The sequence below is a fragment of the Tachypleus tridentatus genome, chromosome 5 (genome assembly GCF_004210375.1).
Source record: "Tachypleus tridentatus isolate NWPU-2018 chromosome 5, ASM421037v1, whole genome shotgun sequence".
Classification (NCBI taxonomy): domain Eukaryota; kingdom Metazoa; phylum Arthropoda; class Merostomata; order Xiphosura; family Limulidae; genus Tachypleus; species Tachypleus tridentatus.
Genome location: NC_134829.1, coordinates 31,497,102 through 31,517,450, shown reverse-complemented (window position 1 = coordinate 31,517,450; position 20,349 = coordinate 31,497,102). Strand labels below are relative to the sequence as shown.

General features: G+C 37.2%; 1 pseudogene across 1 annotated transcript in view; it reads left to right on the top strand.

Moving 5' to 3' along the window:
* The window catches only part of LOC143250319 (calmodulin-binding transcription activator 2-like), a 152,961-nt pseudogene that overhangs the window by 39,470 nt on the left and 93,142 nt on the right, over positions 1–20,349 (top strand). The window contains exons 3-4 of the transcript XR_013028142.1: positions 3,260–3,327; positions 3,872–4,007. The product of XR_013028142.1 is annotated as a calmodulin-binding transcription activator 2-like (transcript). The remainder of the gene's footprint in view (positions 1–3,259; positions 3,328–3,871; positions 4,008–20,349) is intronic.

Genomic DNA, 20,349 nt, shown 5'->3' with positions numbered 1-20,349 from the left:
ATTCTAATACGCGATTTAAAGGAGAGGAATAACTATTATAAAGATTCTAATACGTGATTTAAAGGAAAGGAATAACTATTATAAAGATTCTAATCGTGATTTAAGGGAGAGGAATAACTATTATAAAGATTCTAATACGTGATTTAAAGGAAAGAAATAACTATTATAAATATCCTAATACGTGATTTAAAGGAAAGGAATAACTATTATAAGGATTCTAGTACATGATTTAAAGGAGAGGAATAACTATTATAAAGATTCTAATACGTGATTTAAAGGAAAGGAATAACTATTATAAATATCCTAATACGTGATTTAAAGGAGAGGAATAACTATTATAAAGATTCTAATCGTGATTTAAGGGAGAGGAATAACTATTATAAAGATTCTAATACGTGATTTAAAGGAAAGAAATAACTATTATAAAGATTCTAATACGTGATTTAAAGGAGAGGAATAACTATTGTAAAGATTCTAATACGTGATTTAAAGGAGAGGAATAACTATTATAAAGATTCTAATACGTGATTTAAAGGAAAGGAATAACTATTATAAAGATCCTAATACGTGAGTTAAAGGAAAGGAAACTATTATAAAGATCCTAATACGTGAGTTAAAGGAAAGGAATAACTATTATTAGGATTCTAGTACGTGATTTAAAGGAGAGGAATAACTATTGTAAAGATTCTAATACGTGATTTAAAGGAAAGAAATAACTATTATAAAGATTCTAATACGTGATTTAAAGGAGAGGAATAACTATTGTAAAGATTCTAATACGTGATTTAAAGGAGAGGAATAACTATTATAAAGATTCTAATAAGTGATTTAAAGGAAAGGAATAACTATTATAAAGATTCTAATTGTGATTTAAGGGAGAGGAATAGCTATTATAAAGATTCTAATACGTGATTTAAAGGAAAGAAATAACTATTATAAAGATTCTAATACGTGATTTAAAGGAGAGGAATAACTATTGTAAAGATTCTAATACGTGATTTAAAGGAGAGGAATAACTATTATAAAGATTCTAATCGTGATTTAAGGGAGAGGAATAACTATTATAAAGATTCTAATACGTGATTTAAAGGAAAGAAATAACTATTATAAAGATTCTAATACGTGATTTAAAGGAGAGGAATAACTATTGTAAAGTTTCTAATACGCGATTTAAAGGAGAGGAATAACTATTATAAAGATTCTAATACGTGATTTAAAGGAAAGGAATAACTATTATAAAGATTCTAATCGTGATTTAAGGGAGAGGAATAACTATTATAAAGATTCTAATACGTGATTTAAAGGAAAGAAATAACTATTATAAATATCCTAATACGTGATTTAAAGAAAAGGAATAACTATTATAAGGATTCTAGTACGTGATTTAAAGGAGAGGAATAACTATTATAAAGATTCTAATACGTGATTTAAAGGTGAGGAATAACTATTATAAAGATTCTAATACGTGATTTAAAGGAAAGGAATAACTGTTATAAAGATTCTAATACGTGATTTAAAGGAGAGGAATAACTATTATAAAGATTCTAATACGTGATTTAAAGGAGCGGAATAACTATTATAAAGATTCTAATACGTGATTTAAAGGAAAGGAATAACTATTATAAAAATTCTAATACGTGATTTAAAGGAGAGGAATAACTATTGTAAAGATTCTAATACGTGATTTAAAGGAAAGGAATAACTATTATAAAGATTCTAATACGTGATTTAAAGGAGAGGAATAACTATTGTAAAGATTCTCATACGTGATTTCAAGGAGAGGAATAACTATTATAAAGATTCTAATACGTGATTTAAAGGAAAGGAATAACTGTTATTAAGATTCTAATACGTGATTTAAAGGAGAGGAATAACTATTATAAAGATTCTAATACGTGATTTAAAGGAAAGGAATAACTGTTATAAAGATTCTAATACGTGATTTAAAGGAGAGGAATAACTATTATAAATATTCTAATACGTGATTTAAAGGAGAGGAATAACTATTATAAGGATTCTAATACGTGATTTAAAGGAGAGGAATAACTATTATAAGGATTCTAATACGTGATTTAAAGGAAAGGAATAACTGTTATAAAATTTTGATACATTATTTAAATCTATACTAAACATTTCAGACCTTTCCTTTTGTGTTAGCTCAGAACAGACCAGACGTGGCTTAGTGTTTAGAGTGCCTAAAGTGTCAGTGTCAGACCTGGGTGTGGCATAAATACAGTGAAGGTCAACTCCCACAATTCCGTTATATGAAAATATTAAGAGCCGACAATGTGTTTTTTTGCATTTAATCTATTGTCTTACTTCAAATTAGGGATAACTTCGCACGATAACCCTTTGTGTAGCTTTGCGTGAAATTGTGAAACAACAAATCATTGTAATTCAGAAAGGTGAACTCTGTTTTTCTTAATATTAATATATCCATTCTTAGTACATATTTATTTAAAAAATAGTTTGCGTTGTTAGTTTAGTTTATGGATTTAAGACTACCATAAATATACTAAGTTGGCAAATCTTCGAGATATTATTGCGTGATCCCAAAAGTATCGCTAACAGCGGGTTGTGTATGTTTGTGTGTGAGCAACTGATGAAATAGTTCGTTACAATTTTTATATCTATTTAGCTATATTTATTACTGGGCTAGTTATTAGCTGTGATCTATATAAGATAGAAGTACTTAGATCAGTACTTAATATTAATTGTTAATATGTTACTTTTTTGTGTTTTTGAAATTTTCCATGAAACATGTAGCTGGAGAATTCCGTAGACTTTGACTGATGTAACATCGATCACCTAGAAGCTATGAATGTATGAAAACTATGTATTCTATATTGTTACTTAAGGGATTATTAATGACCTGGATCACAGTTGCTCTCTGTGAGAGTCGTATGATATATATAGTAGTTTATTTTATCATTCTTAATCAAATTATCTAAGACTTTCTTCAATCTTATATATAATTTTGTCTTCTTACGATTCTGCATAGTTATAGAACGAAGTGTCCGTCGACATTCGTCCTTAGATATATCGTCTAATTGTATGATCAAAAATTAGTTTGTTATTTCATAGCTAGTTTGTGTCTAGCCTCTTCCTTCAGTTTGGTCATTCTGAGAACTCTGATGTGACTCCTTAGTATATAGGTTACCCATAGGAAATCAGTTGATTCAAGAATACTACATGTATATATATTAACCGTGTACATTTTTTATGTTACTTATAGAAATTCGGTTTTTATCATTCGTAGGAGATTGCTGCCTTGTTGATCAGGTTCGAGAGACACGAGAACTGGTTGTCTAGAGAGGTGAAGATCAGGTGGGTATTTGTAGAAAAATAATAACATTTCTTGTTTCCCAAAATGCAGATGGCGCTTGAAACGTGACAGATGCAACAGATCATTAGAGGTAGGCCTGTCATGACGTGCTAGAGATGGAATTAAAATTTATATTATTTGCGGGGATGAACTATTTGTTTTCGGTATTTCAGTAAAAATACTTTATTTACAAAATTACCATAAATATGGACCATAGTTACTACTTATCGTATAATTCGGGTGACATTTAATAGAGCATGTATTCTGCTTAATACTGAACTGAAGAACAACACGATTAAGAAACTGTTTGAAATTGCTTGTCTGGGGTTTAGATTTATACTTTTCTCCGTGTCTTACTTATTGTAATCAAAATGTCAAAGGTACTTAAATTGAGAAATGAAAGAAAACTCTGTAAAAAACTTAAATTATGGAACATTGAATCCTGTTACCGAAATTGAGGACGTTATAATGTAACAGTTAATCCCATTTTTCGTTGATAAAAGAATAATATTTTCACTTCTAATTTGATTTAACCCCTCTTCACAGACCTAAAAGTGGTTCCATGCTGCTGTACAATAGAAAGTTGGTGAGATATAGACGGGATGGTTACTGTTGGAAGAAACGTAAAGATGGAAAAACAACGAGAGAAGACCACATGAAACTGAAAGTCCAAGGAACAGAGGTAAGTTGGCATTCTTGGACAATGAGAACGATAATTCACTCAGTTGTTGGACAGCATCTTTAACTAAAACAAACTCCTCGGTGTGGATTCCTGTACGTGGTGAGGGACCCTTCCAGAGAAAGTGCTCTTCTTTCAGTTTACCTCCTCTGTATTTAAACATCCATCCACGTGTTTGTCGTGCGTGACAACCCTTGAAGGGAAGGAGAAGACCCTGGTGATTGAGAGGTACAACCATAACACACCTCTTTGGTCTTGAATTCCTGTAGACGGGCGCCTTTGAGATGTCCCGCTTGGGTCATTCAACTGATCCACTTGGGCTAGGGTCATCCAAATACCAGTGTTGGGTGTTCTCAACGGGTGTTGTGGACATTGTATCTGATGCTGGTGTTTGAGTATAGTGCTCACGAAACCCTGGTATTGCTGCAGTGTCCTTATATGGCACTGTAGTGTGTACCCTCATAGGGCTCCATGGTGAATGGGGTCAGTGGGTACCGAAGAAATTTTTCTTTATTATGGATACCCCTAATCAAATTTTAAAAACTACTGAAAAACAGACCATTCGTAAACGACCACATCTTGAACAGCAGTCTTCAACTTCTACAACATTTGTACCTCATTTTCTGGTATTACACCCTTTATCAGGCAAACCTTTAGGGCATGTGTCTCCCTTTTTTATTCAGAAGGGACTTGCTGGCTCTCCTAAGTCAGTCAAACTCTTCGTTCTGGTGACATATTGGTGAAACATCCGCTGCTAATTACAGTGAACTCCTCTTGCATTCGAAGGCTATTAGGGATATACCCATTGAGGTTAGTTCCCATGCTACTTTGAATTCGTCACAAAGAATTATTGTTGAAATGGATTTGAAGAACATCCCCGAGTCAGAGATATTTGCTAATTTCTCCACCTAAGGTGTTTCTGCAGTGAGGCATATCTCCACTCTCAAAGATGGAATTTTGATGCCAAGTAATATCCTAATTTTGAAATTTATAAATCACCACGTCTACTTGCCACCATCAAGGTGGGTAACTAAATTGCAAGGTGTGGCCATAAATTCCAAACCCTCTCCATTGTTTCCAGTAACAGCAGTTTGGCCACTCGAAGACATCTTATCTTGGTTCCTTGACGTGTGCTTGTTGTGGTGACAAGGACCACGATGTCCATGAATGTGAAACAGACCCTTATTGCGTTAATTGTAGTGGCTCTCACCCACCTTACTTTCGTTCATGCTCCAGGTGAGTGGAAGAAAAAGAGGCGCGGCATTTGAAAACGATTCACATTTCTTACCCTGAGGCTCGAAAGTTGCTGTCCACCACTCCATCTCGGACGTATGCTGCTGCACTTCATTCCACTACTACAGTTGGAGTGCAAACAGATCTCTCTGTGCTTCCAAACGAATCGTTCTCAAACCATGTGAAAAATCTTTTGCCCTCCATAGTTAAGAAACTTGATGAATCAACGTCAACATCCATCTCTGTCCCTACCATTAATTCTAGCAGAACCTTTTGTTTCGGGTACGGGCATTTTCTCGGGTCCATCTTCTTCTCCGGCCTCGAGATGCAGAACGACCATTCGTTCACGTCCTCAGTCTCTGAAATCTTATTCCAACAACAGAGCTCTGCCCAATCGATCCAGGGCAGGATCCAAGGTGGTCGACAGGCCTCCCTCGAATAAAGAAAATAAAGAACAAAGACATGGTCGAAAACAGAAGGGCTCTCCACCCAATTTGCCTACACACTTTCCAGTATAAAGATTAATGCCATCACTGGATAACTCCCTCTTACTGTTGGAAACGGGCTCTATGTCGGTGACTTTCACATCTCGTGTCAGTTGTCAAATATGAAGTTTACTGAGTGACAGCTATAGACTGTCCTGAGTCATTTACTGAAGTGGACCACAGCAAATAGTTTTAACTTATCTCTCTCTAAAACGATTTGCATGCACTTTTGCCGCCAACGGGATATTCACCCCGATCTTGAACCCCGTTTTGGTGAAGTTGTACTTCCCATGGTCTCTGAGGAAAAGTTCTTGGAACGTATCTTTGACCGTAAGCTCACCTTTATACCATACTTCAAGCATCTACGAGTTAAATGTACAAGAGCACTGAAAATTCTCCGTGTCCATTCTTCCACCACTTGCGGAGCAGATTGATGTTCTATGCTGAAGTTATATCGTGCTCTTACTTGATTGAAATTAGATTATAGGTCTCTGGTGTATGGTTCTGCTAGGACCTCGGCCTTGAAGATGCTGGACCCCCTTCATCATCAGGGGCTTTGGGTCTGCACCTGAGCTTTCCGCTCTTTCCCAGTCCAGAGTTTCTATACAGAGTCTCATGAACGTCCTCTACACCTCCACCATTTGCAACTGTCTTTAATGTATGCTTCAAAACTTCGATTCTTACCACAGCATCCCCCCTGGGGTTGTGTTTTCTTTTCTCAGTCGGCCATGCTTTTCAGAACAGACGATCTGCCATTGTTCCTTTTTGCCTTTGTATCCAGGTGCAGTTGAATGAATTGGGTCTGTCCTTGGATGATATTGCTGTATCCACTGGTCAGCCCATCCTACCATTACTTATTACCATCCACAAATGTGACCTTTCTTTAAGTCGTCTTTGTAAAGCAAACACTCCCGATTGGAGGTACCATCTTTTATTTGCTGAACATCTTTTGAACCATCCTTCCATTCCCATTAATACAGATGGTTCAAAATCAGGTGACTCTGTGGGTTCTGTCATTGTTTGTTGTGGTTTGGTGATTACACACGTGATCCCCTCTACAGCTTCTGTGCTCACTGCTTAACTGTACACCATTTCTCTTGCCCTGGATCACATAGAAGCTAAGCAGTATTCGAATTGTATTGTTTATACTGACTCTATTAGTTCTCCATTGGCTCTGGAATTGCTTCACGTTAGTTCTTACCCTGTTCAAACCCACTGGCCCATTTCTCTTTATTATTTACTTCTATTCAGTTCTTGATATCAGGCCACATTGATATTCGTAGGAACGAACTCTCTGACACCACAGCTAAGTCCGTCTGTTCCGGCGCTATCACTGTTGTGCCTGTTCCATACATTGACTATGGTCCTGCATTCAAGGCTCGACTCGGTGCCAGTTGGCTGTCGACTTAGAGTGAGCAACGTGAAAACGTGCTTTTCCAACTAAAACTCTATATTGGACTTCGGCCGTCTTGTTTCTGTAAGGATCGGAAAGATAAAATTGTCCTAACTAACCTACGCATTGGTCACAGTTTTTAACTCATCGTTTTCTTTTATCTTGGACAAATGTGTGGTCTATGTGACACTCAGGTCACAATATTTCACATTTCACTGTCGTGTCGTTACGACTCTCAACGATGGCACCATTTTAGACATGTTTTGTCCCACGTTCTACCTCTGACGCTGGACAGTTGTTTGACGTAGATACTCTAGTTGTTTTGTGCCAAAAACTCCAAACAACCAACCAACTCAGAAGAAAAGTGTAGTTTTAGAAATGTGTTTCTGTAATGGAAGCAATAGCGTAGACACGTGTTTAAAGTCGGTCTTACACCACCGTATGTCAGAGGTGAATATCTGAGTTATAAATACACAGCTGGGTCTGGATATTTGTGGATCACAAGTTTCAGAATTGATGAAAATATGAACGAGAGACAGATCAAGTTCGTTACTTTTTTATATTCTTCGAAGTCGATCGTTTCTGTATTACGTCACGTCTAACTCTCGGTATATTGGATCAGTAAATAAGAAATTATAGCTGCTTGTTGCTAGGTTACCAGTCTAGTGTAGATAGCTGAAAAGCTCTTTAAAAAGGGGGTAATGGTAAACAAAGTACTTTTCTAAAGGGATACTTTAATGACTTCATGTGAAATAAACAAACAAAATAGTTCTCATCTGGAAAGATGAACAATTGAGGACTTGTTTGGTCCAATTTTTGCAGTTCGTTGCAGTAGAACACGAATACAAAATATATTATCCATAATTGAAATGTTTACGTTTTTAGCATTTTGAGTTGGGGTACCCGTCACAGTTTACATTCTGTAATAATATTCCAACTAGTTTACCCTAAATTTATGAAGTAAAATTCTGCTTTGTAATTACACATTCATACTCGTTGTGTTACAGTCTCGAGTTCCTATGGTATGATATGTACTTGTTGAATGTTCCTCGCATTTCACGTTCTCTGTCTGCATGAAGAGCATTTGTAACGAGAGTACTGTATGGTTTGAGCAGTTATAACGAGAGTGCTGTATAATTTGTTTACCTGCTTTGTTTGTTCCAAATGTGTGTAAATAATACCCATTATTAAATACAGTTGCCAAGTTACCCTTAATATATCAGATAATACATCTAGGAAATTACAATGGCAAGAGGACAGAGTATTTAGATCAGTCTATTTGTGTAATGATTGATCAGTATCAGTGTACTCTTGCTAATGGTAGGGCAAACAGGATTTAGGTTGTGTCTATAGAAATATTGGATACAAGTCTAAAGACGTTATAATTTCATTTTTAGGTCACTGGTTAGGCCACATTTGGAGTATTGTATTCAATCTTGGGCTCCTTACTTCAGGAAAGACATTGAATTGTTAGACAGGGTTCAGAGAAGGATTAGTGTGTGGTACCTAGGATGTAGGGGTTGTCATATTATGAGAGACTGACATCTCTAAGATTGTTTCCTCTTGAACACAAGAATAGTTGGAGGAAACCTGATAGAAGTGTTTGAGATAATAAAAAGAACTGATAATGTCGATGTATCAACCCAGGTGGGTTAAGGCACTCGTAATCTGAAGGTCGCGGGTTCGAATCCCGTCGCACAAAACATGCTCGCACTTTCAGCCGTGGGGCGTTATAATGTGACGGTCAGTCCACTATTCGTTTGTAAAGAGTAGCCCAAGAGTTGGCGGTGGGTGGTGATGAGTAGCTGCCTTCCCTCTAGCCTTACACTGCAAAATTAGGGACGACTAGCGCAGATAGTCCTCGTTTACCTTTGCGCGATATTCAAAAAATACTAAAACAATTCGAAAGCATTTTGCTTGGATAACAGAATGATTCGCGTAAACAGTCATCTACGGAGGACTGAATCACAATAGAAATTAGACCTTTTCATTCTAACTGAACGTGTTTTGACTATAGCAGCAAATATTAGACTCCCAGTTATTAGAGTAGAGAGAAACGATCACAACTTCGCGACCGTATATTGACAGTTTAATATGAAAAGCATTCTAAGATGGAGTGCGATAAACAACCGTATTTCTAATATATCCAATAAACATGTGAAATATTCTGGCTTAATACGTAGTCATACCCCGGATGCGTTAAATAAATATGATTTTAAAACGTGTGCTAGCTGTGGGTGAAAATGGGAGAATTTAAATTTTATTAGATAGATGAAATGTTATTGAGTTGACTGCTTACGTTGGTGTTAGAGAAGTGTAGAGAATATATCAATAAACATCCGGGTCACGTACAGTACACCAAGGACTGTCAATGACTTGATTAACTCGATGTAAACTAGAGTAAACTACATCAGTCAGAGTAGAACTGTGGTTTGTCGACGGTCAGTAAGTTCACCATTATACTCTAGTAAACTACACCAGTCAGAGTAGAACTGTGGTTTGTCGACGGTCAGTAAGTTCACTATTATACTCTAGTAAACTACACCAGTCAGAGTAGAACTGTGGTTTGTCGACGGTCGGTAAGTTCACTATTATACTCTAGTAAACTACACCAGTCAGAGTAGAACTGTGGTTTGTCGACGGTCAGTAAGTTCACCATTATACTCTAGTAAACTACACCAGTCAGAGTAGAACTGTGGTTTGTCGACGGTCGGTAAGTTCACTATTATACTCTAGTAAACTACAACAGTCAGAGTAGAACTGTGGTTTGTCGACGGTCAGTAAGTTCACCATTATACTCTAGTAAACTACACCAGTCAGAGTAGAACTGTGGTTTGTCGACGGTCAGTAAGTTCACCATTATACTCTAGTAAACTACACCAGTCAGAGTAGAACTGTGGTTTGTCGACGGTCAGTAAGTTCACCATTATACTCTAGTAAACTACACCAGTCAGAGTAGAACTGTGGTTTGTCGACGGTCGGTATGTTGACCATTATACTCTAGTAAACTACACCAGTCAGAGTAGAACTGTGGTTTGTCGACGGTCAGTAAGTTCACCATTATACTCTAGTAAACTACACCAGTCAGAGTAGAACTGTGGTTTGTCGACGGTCAGTAAGTTCACTATTATACTCTAGTAAACTACACCAGTCAGAGTAGAACTGTGGTTTGTCGACGGTCAGTAAGTTCACCATTATACTCTAGTAAACTACACCAGTCAGAGTAGAACTGTGGTTTGTCGACGGTCAGTAAGTTCACCATTATACTCTAGTAAACTACACCAGTCAGAGTAGAACTGTGGTTTGTCGACGGTCGGTAAGTTCACCATTATACTCTAGTAAACTACACCAGTCAGAGTAGAACTGTGGTTTGTCGACGGTCAGTAAGTTCACCATTATACTCTAGTAAACTACACCAGTCAGAGTAGAACTGTGGTTTGTCGACGGTCGGTAAGTTCACTATTATACTCTAGTAAACTACAACAGTCAGAGTAGAACTGTGGTTTGTCGACGGTCAGTAAGTTCACCATTATACTCTAGTAAACTACACCAGTCAGAGTAGAACTGTGGTTTGTCGACGGTCAGTAAGTTCACCATTATACTCTAGTAAACTACACCAGTCAGAGTAGAACTGTGGTTTGTCGACGGTCAGTAAGTTCACCATTATACTCTAGTAAACTACACCAGTCAGAGTAGAACTGTGGTTTGTCGACGGTCGGTATGTTGACCATTATACTCTAGTAAACTACACCAGTCAGAGTAGAACTGTGGTTTGTCGACGGTCAGTAAGTTCACCATTATACTCTAGTAAACTACACCAGTCAGAGTAGAACTGTGGTTTGTCGACGGTCAGTAAGTTCACTATTATACTCTAGTAAACTACACCAGTCAGAGTAGAACTGTGGTTTGTCGACGGTCAGTAAGTTCACCATTATACTCTAGTAAACTACACCAGTCAGAGTAGAACTGTGGTTTGTCGACGGTCAGTAAGTTCACCATTATACTCTAGTAAACTACACCAGTCAGAGTAGAACTGTGGTTTGTCGACGGTCGGTAACTTCACCATTATACTCTAGTAAACTACACCAGTCAGAGTAGAACTGTGGTTTGTCGACGGTCGGTAAGTTCACCATTATACTCTAGTAAACTACATCAGTCAGAGTAGAACTGTGGTTTGTCGACGGTCGGTAAGTTCGCCATTATACTCTAGTAAACTACACCAGTCAGAGTAGAACTGTGGTTTGTCGACGGTCGGTAAGTTCACCATTATACTCTAGTAAACTACACCAGTCAGAGTAGAACTGTGGTTTGTCGACGGTCGGTAAGTTCACCATTATACTCTAGTAAACTACACCAGTCAGAGTAGAACTGTGGTTTGTCGACGGTCAGTAAGTTCACCATTATACTCTAGTAAACTACACCAGTCAGAGTAGAACTGTGGTTTGTCGACGGTCGGTAAGTTCACCATTATACTCTAGTAAACTACACCAGTCAGAGTAGAACTGTGGTTTGTCGACGGTCGGTAAGTTCACCATTATACTCTAGTAAACTACACCAGTCAGAGTAGAACTGTGGTTTGTCGACGGTCGGTAAGTTCGCCATTATACTCTAGTAAACTACACCAGTCAGAGTAGAACTGTGGTTTGTCGACGGTCGGTAAGTTCACCATTATACTCTAGTAAACTACACCAGTCAGAGTAGAACTGTGGTTTGTCGACTGTCGGTAAGTTCACCATTATACTCTAGTAAACTACAACAGTCAGAGTAGAACTGTGGTTTGTCGACGGTCGGTAAGTTCACTATTATACTCTAGTAAACTACACCAGTCAGAGTAGAACTGTGGTTTGTCGACGGTCGGTAAGTTCACTATTATACTCTAGTAAACTACACCAGTCAGAGTAGAACTGTGGTTTGTCAACGGTCGGTAACTTCACCATAATACTCTAGTAAACTACACCAGTCAGAGTAGAACCGTGGTTTGTCAACGGTCGGTAACTTCACCATAATACTCTAGTAAACTACACCAGTCAGAGTAGAACTGTGGTTTGTCAACGGTCGGTAACTTCACCATTATACTCTAGTAAACTACACCAGTCAGAGTAGAACTGTGGTTTGTCGACGGTCAGTAAGTTCACTATTATACTCTAGTAAACTACACCAGTCAGAATAGAACTGTGGTTTGTCAACGGTCGGTAACTTCACCATAATACTCTAGTAAACTACACCAGTCAGAGTAGAACCGTGGTTTGTCAACGGTCGGTAACTTCACCATAATACTCTAGTAAACTACACCAGTCAGAGTAGAAGTGTGGTTTGTCAACGGTCGGTAACTTCACCATTATACTCTAGTAAACTACACCAGTCAGAGTAGAACTGTGGTTTGTCGACGGTCAGTAAGTTCACCATTATACTCTAGTAAACTACACCAGTCAGAGTAGAACTGTGGTTTGTCGACGGTCGGTAACTTCACCATTATACTTTAGTAAACTGCATCAGTCAGAGTAGAACTGTGGTTTGTCAACGGTCGGTAACTTCACCATAATACTTTAGTAAAATTCACGAATCAGAAGAGAACTTTAGCTTGTCGAAAGTCGGTAAGATCACCTTTATACTTTTGTAAGCCACTAGATAGTACTAGATAAAGCTATTTTTATATAATACTGGCTGGAAAAATTCTTTTGTTTTGCGTTGTACCGAACAGACAGCTTGGTATTTTTGAAATTGACGTTCGTTGCTTATAGCAACCATATAATCAATAACGTCAGAGATTAGCAACTTGTTGCTATGATACTGTAACAGACTAGAAGTAATTGTTATCTTTTCGGATATCGATTTCTTACAAGGACATACAGATAATTTATTATTCTGTATAAAGTAGAGCGTTGTGTATAAGCATATTATTGGATGTTTGTGTTATGAGTTTCGCAATAAAAGTTAATATTGAGATAAAGTCATCATCTGTTGGAATGCTTTTGTAATTAGTGTAAAAAGTTGGTATTTATCGCATATTTTGTTTGATAATAAATTTTATAAAAGTTATTTAAGTACGTCAATCTTAGAACCGATAGTCTGGCCCTATAAATATTATCTTAGTGGTAACTAGTTTTTATGTTGTTGTTTCCCCCTATCGTCAATATTTTGAAATCAGAAGAAAATTTGTTATGCGTCAAGTAGCCTCAGCCTACCAGTTTGAATCGTCTCACCCCACCCCTGGCCCAGCATGTACAAGTGGTTAAGGCACTCGACTCGTAATCCGAGGGTCGCGGGTTTGAATGCCCGTCTCTCCAAACATGCTCGTTCGTTTTGCCGTTGGGACGTTATAATATGACGGTCAATCCCACTATTCGTTGGTAAAAGAATAGCCCAAGAGTTGGCGGTGGATGATGATCACTAGCTGTCTTCTCTGTAGTCTTACACTATTAAATTAGGGACGGCTAGCGCAGGTAGCCCTCGTGTGGCTTTGCGCAAAATTCAACCCCCCCCCCTCAACGTACATCATATTACTTATATAAAGTACGATGCTGATATTACTGTTGTTGTTATAGTGAATCAAGCATCTATGTCACTGAAGTTAGCCTAAAATTTCCATGAAATGTCTTTCAAAGAAGCGATATTGTCTATAACCAACCACTGTGTGATGATTAAATACGGTTAACTCAGGTTAGTACAAAAAAATGAATTATTTCTATCAAAAACAGAATTCTTTGAAAATAAAAGAATGAAAGCCATTTTCCACATTTTCTATTGTATTTATAACATGTAATGTTGTTGTTTCGCAATTTCGGTCAAATCTACGCGAAGGTTACTTGCACAAGCCGTTCCTAGTTTAGCACTATAAGACAAGAGGGACAGCAGCTAGTCACCGCTACCTACCGCCAATTTTTGGGAAACGCTTTTGCTATCGAGTAATGAGATTGACCGTAAAATAACGCCCTCACGGGCGAGCATGGTTAGTGTGACGGGGATTCGAACACCCGACCTTCAGATTTACGATGTTCAGTTTTACTGATTGAGGTTTGTAACATCTTCGAGTGAGGGGTACCAGTTTTTAATTTATTTATGTTTTCTTATTCATACATCCAGTTTTTAACTTATTTCTGTTTTCTTATTCATACATCCAGTTTTTAACTTATTTCTGTTTTCTTATTCATACATCCAGTTTTTAAGAGCTAAATATTCTCAGCTTTTGTGCGAATCATATGTGGATGAAATATCAAGAAACATGTTGCTGTTACACATATCGTATTTTCATTTAGTGTGTTACATTTATTTAAACTGTTAGTCTCTTAGCTTCTCGTAACTTACATAGAACGACGAAATAATTGGTCTTCGATACTCAACTGACAGGTGTTGGTAACTTCATCTGTCAAACAAGATATTTTAGGGGGAAGGGTGTCACTTAGCAATAGTGTGTGGAAACTAGTTTCCCGTCACAACACATGTTGATGTGATGAACGTTTGTTTAGTGAATTAGCTGCAGTTGAAGTTGTGTCACAAGATTGGCCATTACTTTTTATCTGAGGTGAATATTTCCATGAAAGCCTTCTATAATGTGGTTGTGTAGACCTTCTATCCCGTTGTTGTGATGTCCTTCTACTGTATCGTTATGAAGTCCTACTATCTCGTTGTGATGTTCTTCTACCCTATTATTGTGATGTCCTCTACTCTATCGTTATGAATTCCTACTACATCATTGTTGTGATGTCTTCCTACTATATCGTTATGAATTCCTACTATTTCATTGTTGTGATGTCCTACTATATCGTTATGAATTCTTACTACCTCATTGTTGTGATGTCCTACTATATCGTTATGAATTCCTACTACCTCATTGTTGTGATGTTATTCTACTGTATCGTTATGAAGTCTTTCTATCCCATTGTTGTGATCTCCTTCTGCTACATCGTTATGAAGTCCTTCTACCAAATTGTTGTGATCTCCTTCTGCTATATCGTTATGAAGTCCTTCTACCAAATTGTTGTGATCTCCTTCTGCTATATCGTTATGAAGTCCTTCTACCAAATTGTTGTGATCTCCTTCTGCTATATCGTTATGAAGTCCTTCTACCAAATTGTTGTGATCTCCTTCTGCTATATCGTTATGAAGTCCTTCTACCAAATTGTTGTGATCTCCTTCTGCTATATCGTTATAAAGTCTTTCTATCCTATTGTTGTGATTTCCTTCTACTTCATTATTATGGATGTCTTCTACTACATTCTTGCTCTGTAGGTTCGTCTTGGGTAATGATGAAAAGGTATTAAAACAGCCACACAAAAAGGCACCATATCATACCATATTGTACAGCCGCGCTATCTATACTGAATATAATATAATGTTTATAAAAAATTCATGCTTCATTAGTTAGTTACTGTTTGCTTTTTAAGATCTGTAAGTAACAATCCGCTACTGAATACCATTAAACTGATGACAAGTGTTACAAATTTTGGGACGTAAAGAATATTTACACTCAGCTGGCCAACTCTGTGGGCAACCTTAAATTGTAGCATGTTCGACGACGAAGATTCGAACTCGCGATCTTCAGATTGCGATCGATTTCCAAGGCCGCTAGATTTTGTTAGGTCCTATGTTTCAGTAGTTTCCTTAAAACTGGCAAGTGGGTACAAGTTGTTTGTGTTTCCTGAGCTGTTAATCTTCTAAGCCTAAATTATCAATTAATTATATACATCATATTAAGTTTTTGTATTTATAATAATTATACATTTTCAATAACCAGGTTTTTAAGCAAGTAATAGGAGGTCCAATGGGAGATAACTTTTCTAGTTATGTTGTAAATTTATATCTCTACTTTTATGAGAACTGATTTATCGAGAATTACATAAAACTAGATATTTTTATTTTAACTTGCAGATGTATAGATGATTTAATTAGTATAAATAATCCTGAGATAAATCATGCTGTTAACATTATTTATCCGGTAGAAATAGAAATTGAAAATAAAATAAAATTAATATTTAATGGATTTAATAAATAAACAAACATTAAATAAAAGTATTAAAATATTATGTAATAAATATAAGAATGTATTAAATAAATATAAAGAAGTAAAATTATTTAATTTTTTACTAAAAGTTTCTGATAACTATTTTTAGTTGTGAATAAAGTCATTAAACAACTTGGCACTACTTTATGCGGATGAATACCTTATCGCGTATAAAAGCTTGCTTAGAGTGTGAAAACTGGCAGAAAAACGCAGGTAGAATGAAAAGATAAACCAATGACCATCTGGTCCGTCTCACCCAATCAGTGTTTAGAGGGTTCAACCGCAAACAAACAACTATTGCCACCTTTTTAGATGTCCAAAAAGCGTTCGACTCAGTCTGGCACGATGACCTCCGATATAAAACTCTAGGCTTCCCGCAAATTTTAATCCGATGGATATTCAACTTCATCACTTATCGTAGAGCTGTGGTCAAAATTCATACATCAGTTTCAAATCCGTTCAACTTAAATGCAGATGTGTCCTAAGGCTCGGTGCTTAGTCCAGTACTTTACAATATCTATGTTAATGACATACCTTTTACCTTTCGTAATTACACCCTTATTTCCCAGTATGCTGACGATATAGCAATATGGAGCACATCCAACAACCCCCATATTGCAGCCTATAAGGTCTAAACAACACTAGACTCTGTCACTCAGTGGTGCAACAGATGTCGTGTCGACTTAAACCCCACCAAAACGCAGGCTATAGCCTTTCATTGAAACATCAATAAGTGCAGGAAAAAATTTAACAATATAAAACCGAGCCTCAATAACGTTGATATCTATTTCATTACCTTCCTGGGCCTCACCATGTCTCGGAATTTAACCTGGACACGACACTTCCAAAAAAATCATTACTTAAGTAAGTAAAAGAATTTTCTTTTTAAAACGTATCAGTGGTTTGTTTTTTTGGAATTTCGCACAAAGCTACTCGAGGGCTATCTGTGCTAACCGTCCCTAATTTAGCAGTGTAAGACTAGAGGGAAGGCAGCTAGTCATCACCACCCACCGCCAACTCTTGGGCTACTCTTTTACCAACGAATAGTGGGATTGACCGTCACATTATACACCCCCACGGCTGGGAGGGCGAGCATGTTTAGCGCGATGCGGGCGCGAACCCGCGACCCTCGGATTACGAGTCGCACGCCTTACGCGCTTGGCCATGCTAGGCCCGTATTAGTGGTCCTAACAAAGGTTGCTCCCCCAAAATCATTCATTAGACCCCTGTTTGAGTACGGCAGTGCAGTCACATGCAACATGTTTGAAAACCAATACTCAGTATTTCAGAACCTCTGGAATCTCCCCATTAAAATTGCTTTTCGCCTGCCCAATTACACTCCCGCAACATACCTCAAGTCATTAACAGAGCTCTTACCAATACAAGACAGGTTCATTAAATTAACTTATCGGTACTACACTAAAGCAAAAGACAGAAACTCACAAACGCGTCAAATATCTCAATCAGCGGACACATCCCAACCCTGAGCCAAGTACACATCATCACTAAATTGGATCATTAATCATTAGTACTAATTAATGATTAGTACTATTTTATCTATATATTTATAATGCTTTACATTTCAGGTTGAGTGAAAGTGGTTTTCTCCGGGCACTCCGGTTTCCCCCACAACTAAATTTCTAGCCATTGAATTTATAGATCTACGGTATCCAGGCCCTGAAAGGACCTCTTTCTCTATACCTTTACTCTTTCTGTCAGTCTTTCTTTTTCTCTTTTTTTGTTTGTGTGTACGTTAGTGTTGTTTTTTGTCATTCCTTTTTATGTATTTTTCTGTCTTTTTTCTGTTACTTCTTCCTCCTTCCCCGCTCCTTTTGTTTTGTATTATTATTATTTGTATCTCTCCTCTCTCTGCTTAGATCAATGTATCCTGTGATAAAGCTTGACGGGCTGCAGCTTTGATCTCTCTGCTTCTCCACAACTTTCTTCATCTGAAGACCTTATCACAAAATTCAATTCATCTCCACTGAAACAGCCCAGCTGTCCTTCTCCACAACTTTCTTCATCTGAAGACCTTATCACAAAATTCAATTCATCTCCACTGAAACAGCCCCGCTGTCCTTCTCCACAACTTTCTTCATCTGAAGACCTTATAACAAAATTGAATTCATCTCCACTGAAACAGCCCAGCTGTCCTTCTCCACAACTTTCTTCATCTGAAGACCTTATCACAAAATTGAATTCATCTCCACTGAAACAGCCCAGCTGTCCTTCTCCACAGCTTTCCTGATTTCTCAGTTTTCCCAGACAAAAAAAAAAAAAAAATCAAGATATTCCCCTATCCTTTAAGACAGGCTCAACCAAGGAACGCGTGTGAGGCGGAAGAGAAACAACAGTTTCTGAGCGCCCCTCGTTTGCCTCTTGGGTTTTTCTACTTAGAAGTTTAAAAACCAAAACTCCTACCATGTCAATTTAGCATTTGGAAAAACTGTTAGTTACAATATACTTAGTTGGTGGATTTTGGATGTTATACCAGTTTAGATAACTGGTTGGAACCATTGATACTATTAAAATTCGTCTACTGGGCTACTAATTAGTGCCCCAAGTGGTAGTACCTTGTTATTATTCAATTTTCGTTTATTTTTCTTCTTTACTTTGGAGAACAGTCACCTTCTCACAACTGAAATGTTATATAGATGAGGGACGTTGTGGCCCACATCTCGTTCCCCTTCTCACAACTGAAGTGTTATATAGATGAGGGACGTTGTGACCCACATCTCGTTCCCCTTCTCACAACTGAAGTGTTATATAGATGAGGGACGTTGTGACCCACATCTCGTTCCCCTTCTCACAACTGAAGTGTTATATAGATGAGGGACGTTGTGACCCACATCTCGTTCCCCTTCTCACAACTGAAGTGTTATATAGATGAGGGACGTTGTGGCCCACATCTCGTTCCCCTAACTTGTATTTCTATTTCTTTGCTTATTTTATTTTATTTTATTATTTAATTATTATTTATGTGAGACTGGCGAACGGAGTTTAAGACTGATAGACGGTGTATCCCCACCGCAATGTGGGTCCCAATCTTCATTCACCTACAAAACCTAGAATACATTTTATGTCGTACTTTATGGCCTATACCTTGGGGATCCTTTCAGTTGGTGCGGTGTTTGTTTGTTTTTTCGACTTGTTTTTGTTTATAACAAACTACATATACATTTTTTATAAGTAGTTACTAATTAGTTTTATCTTATTTTTCAGGATTTATCCTGGATATTTTGAGTACAGTTTCGTGCATTAGCTTCTCCAGTGACATTTCTTTCATTAGCTCTTATATCAACTTAATCAACTAACTTGGATCAACTTTAACCACTGTAACGTTTTCAAGAAGGTGATATCATGAGTTTCACGTTGAAATTGACCCTATGAGTGTCATGTTGAAATAGGACATATGATAAATGTCTAGATGAAATCAGCCATATAAGTGTCAGGTTGAAATCGACCATATGATAAATATCTTGTTGAAGTAAGTCATATGAGTGTCACCTTAAGACGTTTCTCAACCTGTAATAAAAATAATAAAATACATTCGAAAGTCTAATTTTCAAAATCAGTCTTACCATGGTTTTCATTTCTCTCACCTATTTTATCAAAATTCGAACTGGTAAACTCCACACGTTGATAAGTGCTACATTTGTACATTCCTCATGACTTTCACTATCAACTTAATTTTATCTTGTGAGAAGCGCCATCTGCCTCTCGACCATTGTGTCGTTATTATCTGTGCTGCACGTACTTCTCTTTCTGTAGATTTTTCTTTCAAATATATTTAGCTGATTGCACTTTGGTTTTGGGTTCATTAATTAAACTGTATTATTGATGTATAAAGTTTGAGATTTCAAAATTAGAACAACTTCGCTGTTTCTGAATTGAACGTGTGTAATGAACTCCGTCCAGAAAACTAGTATAATTAACAGTTAGAATCAATACCTTATTTTGCTGTTTAACAGTAATATCATAAAATATCAGTGTTTCGTTGGGGGGTTTAGTACCCCCTTCATTATGAATCATAAGAAGCTCCAAGTATCGATCAAACTTTTCCACTATCCCCAGTTACTTTTATAGCTACTCCAAAGTGTAGTTTACATTCGAAAAACAAGCATTAGGACACCCTTACGTGGCACCTGAGCACGTATATCAAGTTTCGTTTCATTAGCTTGCGTTAAGGACTACGATTACAAGTTTAAACATGGCGCCCCCATCCCCCGAAAT